The 9,639-nt window shown below is 34.0% G+C and overlaps 1 long non-coding RNA gene across 1 annotated transcript; it reads right to left on the bottom strand.

The window, feature by feature from the left end:
* Positions 1 to 331: 331 nt before the first annotated feature.
* On the bottom strand, positions 332 to 3,960 carry LOC111083671. The gene is made up of 2 exons (XR_002609173.1): positions 3,864 to 3,960; positions 332 to 3,754 (listed from the first exon to the last, which is right to left on the bottom strand). It is a non-coding gene; the product is annotated as an uncharacterized LOC111083671 (long non-coding RNA).
* Between the last annotated feature and the right edge of the window lie 5,679 nt (positions 3,961 to 9,639).

The following is a 9,639-nucleotide window of genomic DNA, read 5'->3' on the forward strand; positions in this document are numbered from 1 at the left end:
AACACTTAGTTCAGGATAGACTGGCACCAGTTGTGTATCAACTTACAGACATAAAGCTACTTGAATTTTTTAACTTCTAGATGAATGCCATAGAAATATAAATCCTGGTTCCTTAGTTTTATTCAATTTAGTATCAGCAAGAGGCTTCCTTTCACCAGGAGTAAACGGCAATAACTCTAGCAATATTGGCATGTTTAGGTTTCTGTTCAACTTGCATGTAATGTACATTATGAATCTTTTTTAATGTGATAATTAACACACAACTCACTAACTGAATCTATACTTTCGATGTGTTCTCTGGTGTCGCAATTTGAATTTTAGAAACAAGTAGTCAATCACTCTCATATATTTTATTTCATACTTTCACAAGTCAGGTGCATAGTGTACACTTATATAGCAGCAAAAGATAATACTTATGTCTATTTCCTGGAGTTAAAACTGTCTCACACATACACACTTCCTTTTCATAAACTTCTGATCTCTGTTGTAATAATAACACTTTCTCAAAATCAACGTTTTTATTTTGTTTTTACCATCTACCCATTTCAGCTTGACGACTATGAAATTTAAAGCTGCAGTTAATTTGACATATCTTGTTCAGATAGTTCTCAAATAAAATATAAGATCTGACATTATAGATCCAATTATAATTAATATATCACTTTTATTTATCCATAACCATGCATGCATGCTACTGTGTTGACTCATCATAAAACATGATGGGATGTAACTAGATCTACACTAGAATATCAATCCCAAACAACTTTGTATGCAACTCCGTACCATTGAGAAAAGTATTATTTCATAAAGTGGAAGGTCACCTTGGTTTCCAATTTAATAAATCTGACTGGTAATATTCTGTAAGTCTACAAACTGATAATTTGAGTTATGATATCCTAGGGACGCAACTAGGCTTAAACTAAATCTATCACACTAAAATATCAATCCCAGAAAACTTTTTATGCAACTCAGTACTGTTGAGAAAAGTATTATTTCATAAAGTACTGGTTTAATCTCCAGAAACTAAAAGGTGATGAGAAATATTTAAAAACTGTCCATTTCTTCTCCAGTCATCAAATGAGTTATGGCACAAATGTCTTTCTTTAACACGCATAGATAATTAGTGTCATAGCCATATGAATGGTTTACAAAATAAACAAAGAGCTCGAGGTAAAGAATTACAGAATATTTTGTAAAGTAAGAGACAAGAGATGTTATACATGCACGTCCCCAGGGTAAAGAATTACAGAATATTTTGTAAAGTAAGAAACAAGAGATGTTATACACGCACGTCCCCAGGGTAAAGAATTACAGAATATTTTGTAAAGTAAGAGACAAGAGATGTTATACACGCACGTCCCATCTCTATAAAAGTACAGAAAAGGAAAAGATCCGAGTTATGTACACACCAGTCACAAAGAGCAAGACAAGAACTTATGACTGGTTACAGTCAAGGTTTTAACTAATAAGGCTTAGATCATTAAACGAGAGAAACTGACGCTCACAGAATCGTCCAAAAATTTCAGTTTTCTAATCAAAATAAATCTTTATGAATCAGAGTTTAATACACTTTCAACATTTAAGTGACAATTTAATTACTGCAGGTAATGAAAGTCACACACTGACAAATGTTTCAAGATCTAAACATAAGTAAACATTTTCAAGTTAAGTACTATATTCGTATTCAATAATGCTTTTTTAGATTATAAGTTCTTAGCAAGAGAAAAATCGCCTACAATAAAGGAACACAGAAGACCGTTGTATTGAAACTACCCTCTTTGAGAATTCTCTAACATCTTGAATTCAAGCAGAAATAAAGACTTATATGAAAAACTGTGTGTATATTTATAGTACTGAGAAAACCTGATGTTTTATACAAAAAAGTGAAATTAATAAAATTACAAACATCAAAAGACAAAGAAATACACGTTTTTATGATTACTGATCTATATGTAAAAAAATTTCAAAATGGCTACCATTATTGAAAATGTTTAGAAAGAAATAATAAACCAGCTTTTGTGTTACAAATATCACAATAAATAATTAAAAACTAGTAATATAAAGAGAGATAAAATAATAAGGGTGGGGTATTTGAAGAGTCAAATATTCAATACTGACGTTTGTATTATTTACATCAAACTATATAAATCTCACGATCTATACATGTACAATAAAAAAATTGGCTAAGTTGTTTTTTATACATAAAACAACTTGAGGGAGAAATAATTGTTGGTGTGGTTAACTATTAGAGCTCATCACAAAACATCAATAATACTGAGGTTTTAGTCAAAGATTACATAGTAATGTAGTAAATAAAAATGAAAATAGTATACAATAGGTGCAAATGATATTAAAAGACTCAAAGTATAAGAACAGTCAAGAACATAAACATTAATCATTCTCTCAGTGGTTTCAGTTTTGTTTTCTGACAGTGTTTAGAAGCAACATTTATCAGAAGTTTTTTTTAAAAAGATTAACTAATCTACCATTTCAAAATAAACTTTTTTTTTAGTTATACATGTAATAGCACAATGACAAAACTAAAAAAAAAGCATTAAATACTGGTGTTGATCACAAGTAAATGTAAATAGGCTAAAAAAAGTAAGTTATCTTATAATTATCAACAGCCTGACATAGCAGCCAAGTTCTTGTAATTCAACTAACATAGTAAAAGGAAATACTTTTAACAAATCATGCTGTAAAAGAAAGGGTTTTAATATTAGTTACCACCAAGAGAATTATGCTAAACATTACTCATAACAAAAGGTACTCTGAGAACATGAAGCTACTTACCATATTTTTATTCTTTGACTGAATAGTAGGTTCAACTTACTAACCAGTAATTGCACAACCTAAATAAAACCTAATTCAGCTATCAAAATATTCACTGTACAGTACCTACTAGAGAATATTAAAACAAAATAGTGAAAAAAAAATAAATTAACTGCATTAAAAATAAATATCTTTAATATTTTCCCTTGAAAATATTCTCTGGGTAAACTACTCAGTGCTGTTATCGTGTTAAGGTTACGATCTGGTGCAAAAAAAGCTATATATCTGGGTCGGCCGGACGCCACATCCACTTCCCTAGTACTGTGTTTCTATTGTTTCAACTCTCCCAGTGTTCTTTGGTGTACAAAAAGTGTCTATTATGTATTTACATAGTGAAGCCTTGTATACGTATTATATACACAGATTTTCCCACAATAAGCTACATTTCCAACTAATTAACTTTGATTTCACAGCAGCTAACACAAACAAGGTAATTACAAGCTGGTAGTTCTTAAGCAAGTTTCTTACATGGTATGTATTGTAAACATTTAACGAAGGTTTTTGTAATTACAAAATAATATTACAGTTCAGTGCATAATACTGACACTCTGCAACAAAGATCGTGTTATTTAAAAATTCACAAATCTCTCTACATTTTATTTTTTACTCAAAAAGTAGTAAATGCCGTGGAAACCATCAGAATGTCTAGAGTATTTTAAACAAAATTACTACAATTATGATGGAACATTACAGACTCGCCAAACAAAGCACTCTCGAACACTGATAAGTGATGAAAATGTGGGATTGAGTACTTTGTGTCAAATATCTTTGCTGTCAACCAGCATTAAAAATATTTGTAATCAGACTTTCCAGTCTTCTACATTACAATAACTGTGACAGTACTTGAAAACAGTTACCACGTTCGGGAAGAATGACTAATACAGAACCAGATATTTAATCATAATTTAAGTCATTCAGAATACTTACACAGTTGACATTACAATAACTGTGACAGTAGTTGAAAACAGTTGCCATGTTCGGGGAGAATGACTAATACAGAACCAGATCATAATTTATGTCATTCAGAATACTTACACAGTTGACATTACAATAACTGTGATAGTACTTGAAAACAGTTACCACGTTCGAGGAGAATGACTAATACAGAACCAGATATTTAATCATAATTTATGTGTAAGTATTCTGAATGACTGTGTAATTTGCTATGAAACAAACAAGTGTTTTGTATTATTCAGGTTTTTACCTTATCCATGCCATCTTTCCCTTCCACTAACATGGATAATTGAGAGTCAACTGTGTAAGTATTCTGAATGACTTAAATTATGATTAAATATCTGGTTCTGTATTAGTCATTCTCCCCGAACGTGGTAACTATTTTCAAGTACTGTCACAGTTATTGTAATGTTAACTGTGTAAGTATTCTGAATGACTTAAATTATGATTAAATATCTGGTTCTGTATTAGTCATTCTCCCCGAACGTGGTAACTGTTTTCAAGTACTGTCACAGTTATTGTAATGTCAATTGTGTAAGTATTCTGAATGACTTAAATATCTGGTTCTGTATTAGTCATTCTCCCCGAACGTGGTAACTGTTTTCATGTACTGTCACGGTTATTGTAATGTTAACTGGTAAGTCTACGGACTTGTAGTGCTAAAATGTGCAGTTTGATTCTCAGTAGTGGACATGACAGATAGCCCAGGTGCGACAGCAGTAAGTCTACGGACTTGTAGAGCTAAAATGTGCAGTTTGATTCTCAGTAGTGGACATGACAGATAGCCCAGGTGCGACAGCGGTAAGTCTACGGACTTGTAGTGCTAAAATGTGCAGTTTGATTCTCAGTAGTGGACATGACAGATAGCCCAAATCTTTGCAAAGTTTAAAATCAATCAACAGTTGCTATAGTAGCACCCCCTGGTATCATTTCCAGAAACTAGTGGACTGAACCAGTTGTATTCTGCAATACTTGTTTCAATCACAGATCTCCAAGTATCTTTGCTAAGTTTAAAATCAATCTGTACTTGGTTTTTTTAACTTTATAGGAGAGATTAATTTTATAAGCAATGAGAAAACACAGTTATTTATGGTTCTTTCCCAGATTGTTTCAAACTATCTTTTAGTAAGAAGGACAAATTCAAACACTCCATCTTTAAATAACGTGTTTAAGTATCCTCTTGTCTGTGAGAAATATAGTGTTATTTGCTGTTAAGATTTTTTGTGTAACATCTTCTAGAGTGTTATAACTGTTGTTTTTACGTGCACTTCAAAAATTCCAATGGTTAGTATAACTGAATTTATAAATAATATTGATTTGAATTGTTTAAAATATTTCTTCTTTTCAAATAATAGAAGGAAGAATTTTTTATTTATGGTCACATGACATTAAACTATTTCTTTATTAGATTTCCTACTTAAAAGTAATTTGTTTCGTTGTTTAGCGCTAAAGAAAAGCTTTTTTTAAATCTCTTACAGACATTTTGAAATATTTATATTTTCTCTACGTTTATAGCAGACCAAAAAGTGGGAAGCGCCCCCAACCCGAAGTGCCGGACACCATATCTCATTTTCCACAATCCCGTGGGCTGGTCCCAAAGTAAGACAGGAACCTTCTCCCAACCGTTGCTGTTTCCATTGTTTCAACTCAGCCAGCCCTTGTCATTGTCTTTATGTTTCTGCCAGCATCAAAGATAAAGCTTCAGTTAAAAGTTCGGGTTCTCTCACTGATACTGCCTGTGTGCTTAAAAAGAAAAGATCTTTCTCTGGACCTCCATTTATTAAAGATAGTTTTGTGGCTTACACAGATTATTGTGGTGTTGACCTTGGTAATCATATTGTGAAATACCCAAGATGTAAAAAATTCAGTGAGTTTTATATCAATGATCACATGGTTAGTTTATCTCAGGAGTTTGGAAAATCATTTTCTTTCGGTGATTTTTCAGATTTTCGGAGCAGTATTAGCAGGCTAGATCATGATATTTACTCCACTTTACCTCTAATTTGCCGGAAGAGTCGCACTCTTCTGTCTTCTAAGGCTTCAAGTCCTGATTGGAAGCTCGAATTTGATGCCTTTTCAGAAGCTACTAATAATGTAATTTTGAGAAAAAATTGGAAATGCTTTGGTCATGACGAGGTGTTATTGGACCTCACAATAAAGATATAGAGTTCCATTCATCACTGTCTGATTATGTGTTCTCCAAGGATGATAATAGTAAATCTACAGTAAAAAAATCAATAAGATTCAATCCACTGAACTTGCACCCTGACTTTGATAATCGTGACAGCACTAGAAGTGTCTCTCCATCGGACTTACCATTTTACCAAACAGTTGTACCTCGGTACAAACCTACACCCAACTACCAGTACCAGTCAGATTTAAAGAACAAAGTCCATCACCTTGATCTGTCAGTTCATAGACTTTCAGGTCATGACTTGGACATTACAGTATCCAAACCCCTAGGACATAGTAACTCAAATTTATCAGTTTGTAGACTTACAAAACATTGCCAATCAGATTTATCAGTTCATAGGCCAAGAAGACACAGAAAATATCACCAATCAGATTTATCAGTTCATAGGCCAAGAAGACTTAGAAAACGTTACTCATCAGGTTTATTAGATTGGAATCCAAGGCGATATAGCCAGTCAGACTTAGCAAGATATTATCACCCAGATTCACCAGTTCACAGATCTGAAGATCACTGTCAAATGAATCTTTACAACCCTCGAGAGCATTCTCAGTCGGATTTTCTCAGGCACAGAAGTCTTTGTCAGCTGAATTCGTGTAGACCAACAGAACTTGGTGGATTATACACATCTATAGACAATGAACAACAACTACGGGCTTTCAGAAGCCAAGAGGCAGCACTTATATTAGCACTGAACCAGAGCCAGATTATAGACCTGAGAACCATGTGGACCTCGGGTGAAAGGGTGGTTCTGTGGTTGTTTTTAGGGAGGCTTTTGTTTCTCCTTTGTTCTTTTTGTTCCTATTTGTATCATCTATTATAAGTTGTTATATATGTACAGAGCAAATGTCTTAATTTGATTTGATGTATACATATTTAAAGATTTTGAGTTTTCATTTTAAAAAATTAGTTTTTTACTTGTACTTTGTTGAACTTGACAGAAAGCTGCCAAATTTTAAAAAGTTTGGACTTGATTATTTTCAAGAAATATAGCTATATAGACCAGTGTTTATTGTTGATTTGAAAACACACATTCTTGTATTCACTGGGAGGGGTTACGTACCCCCTCCCCCATGTACATGTGTACTTGAAATGTGTTGAAGAATGTTAATCAGCAAGTGAGATCAAAGTTTATTACAGTTGATTCTCATTCATCCTTGGACAGGTTATCTGGTTTGACTTTCAGTCATCCTTGGGCAGGTAATCTGGTTTGACTCTCAATTATTCTTTGGCAGGTAATCTGGTTTGACTTTCAGTCATCCTTAGGCAGGTTATCTGGTTTGACTCTTAGTCATCCTTGGGTAAGGTTATCTGGTTTGACTCTTAGTCATCCTTGGGTAAGGTTATCTGGTTTAACTCTCAATCATCCTTGGACAGGTTATCTGGTTTGACTTTCAGTCATCCTTGGGCAGGTTATCTGGTTTGACTCTTAGTCATCCTTGGGCAGGTTATCTGGTTTGACTTTCAGTCATCCTTGGGCAGGTTATCTGGTTTGACTCTTAGTCATCCTTGGGTAAGGTTATCTGGTTTAACTCTCAATCATCCTTGGCCAAGGTTATCTGGTTTAACTCTCAATCATCCTTGGCCAAGGTTATCTGGTTTAACTCTCAATCATCCTTGGCCAAGGTTATCTGGTTTAACTCTCATTCATCCTTGGGCAGGTTCTCTAATTTGACTCTCAATCATCCTTTGGCAGGTTATCTGATTTGACTCTCAGCCATCCTTTGGCAGGTTATCTGATTTGACTCTCAGCCATCCTTTGGCAGGTTATCTGATTTGACTCTCAGCCATCCTTGGGCAGATTATCTGATTTAACTCTCAGTCATCCTTGGCCAAGTTATCAGGTTTGACTCTAAGTCATCCTTGGGCAGGTTCTCTAATCTGACTTTCATTCATCCTTGGACAGGTTCTCTAATCTGATTTTCATTCATCCTTGGGCAGGTTATCTGATTTAACTCTCAGTCATCCTTGGCCAAGTTATCAGGTTTGACTTTAAGTCATCCTTGGGCAGGTTCTCTAATCTGACTTTCATTCATCCTTGGCCAAGTTATCTGGTTTGACTTTCATTCATCCTTGGACAGGTTCTCTAATCTGACTTTCATTCATCCTTGGACAGGTTATCTGATTTGACTCTCAGTCATCCTTGGTCAGGTTCTCTAATCTGACTTTCATTCATCCTTGGACAGGTTCTCTAATCTGACTTTCATTCATCCTTGGACAGGTTATCTGATTTGTGGTTTAACTGTGCTACAATCTTGAAAATCTCGGGAATTTTATATTTCAGTGTTCCTTTGAACTGCTTTCATTACAGTTCTTGTTAATTTTGTGTGCCTTTCATTTTATTCTTCTTTTCTTTCATTATTTCACTTTTTATTGAATAGTTTCTTAGTGCTGTGTGTTTATTGATTATTGAAAACAGTGAACAAAATTCAACAGTGAAATCCAGTGTATTCTGTAATGATAAAAAGTTTATCAAACAAAAAGAACAAACGCTTTTAAATAATTATTTGAAATTATTTAATAAATCCTGTCATGTTGTATATTATGTATTATTTAAAAATCATCTTGACTTTTTTATAGAAATACATACATATATATGAGCTTTATTCGAGTGTTTTGGATGGTCCTCTGGTGCGACAGTGGTAAGTCTACGGACTTGTAGAGCTAAAATGTGCAGTTTGATTCACAGTAGTGGACATGACAGATAGCCCAGGTGCGACAGCGTTTAAAATCAATCAACAGTTGCTATAGTAGCACCCCCTGGTATCATTTCCAGAAACTAGTGGAATGAACCAGTTGTATTCTGCAATACTTGTTTCAGTCACAGATCTCCAAGTTTTAGCAAAGATACTTGGAGATCTGTGAGTGAAACAAGTATTGCAGAATACAACTTGTTCATTCCACTAGTTTCTGGAAATGATACCAGGGGGTGCTACTATAGCAACTGTTGGCACAATCATTTTCATTCACCGTATCCAACTTGATAATGGTATTGGATACATAGCACATTCCCAGAAATTGCCCACATCTCCCTCACAATGGCACCCTTCAGTTCAGCAAAGGGTGCAGCCTTGTGGTGGTCCTATGGCAGGTATGCCCAGACAACTGCCATTTTGATAACACTGCTGCACCAACAAATGTGTTAATTTCAAACTTAACATTGTATCGTGACTTCCCTACAAGTGACAGAAAAATTATTGTCTGTTCCGTTATGTTCTTATTTACCAAAATAACTTGGATATAACTATATGTAATACCTCCCAGTGTCATTTCCAGACACCTGCGAAATTCCTTATGTACAAAATGCTGGAATTGAATGTTCTTAGTACCCATACTGGCTGAAATATAATTAATTCTATTTTAATGTTTTATTTACTTACCTAGATTTAACTGTTCTATCTTTTCTACTGGCTCTGACTCGTCCATCTGTGTGGAAAACACTGACACTAAAAAAAAAAAAGTAAATACATTATTACCGGGCAAAAATGAACACTATATGTTATGATAACGACATTCTTATCATTGGTAATATTGGTCAAATGTGTGTACAGAATCTATTAAAATACAAGTAATATCGGTCAAATGTGTGTACAGAACCTATTACAATACAAGTAATATCGGTCAAATGTGTGTACAGAACCTATTACAATACAAGTAATATC

The sequence above is a fragment of the Limulus polyphemus genome, unplaced genomic scaffold (genome assembly GCF_000517525.1).
Source record: "Limulus polyphemus unplaced genomic scaffold, Limulus_polyphemus-2.1.2 Scaffold10614, whole genome shotgun sequence".
Taxonomy (NCBI): Eukaryota; Metazoa; Arthropoda; class Merostomata; order Xiphosura; family Limulidae; genus Limulus; species Limulus polyphemus.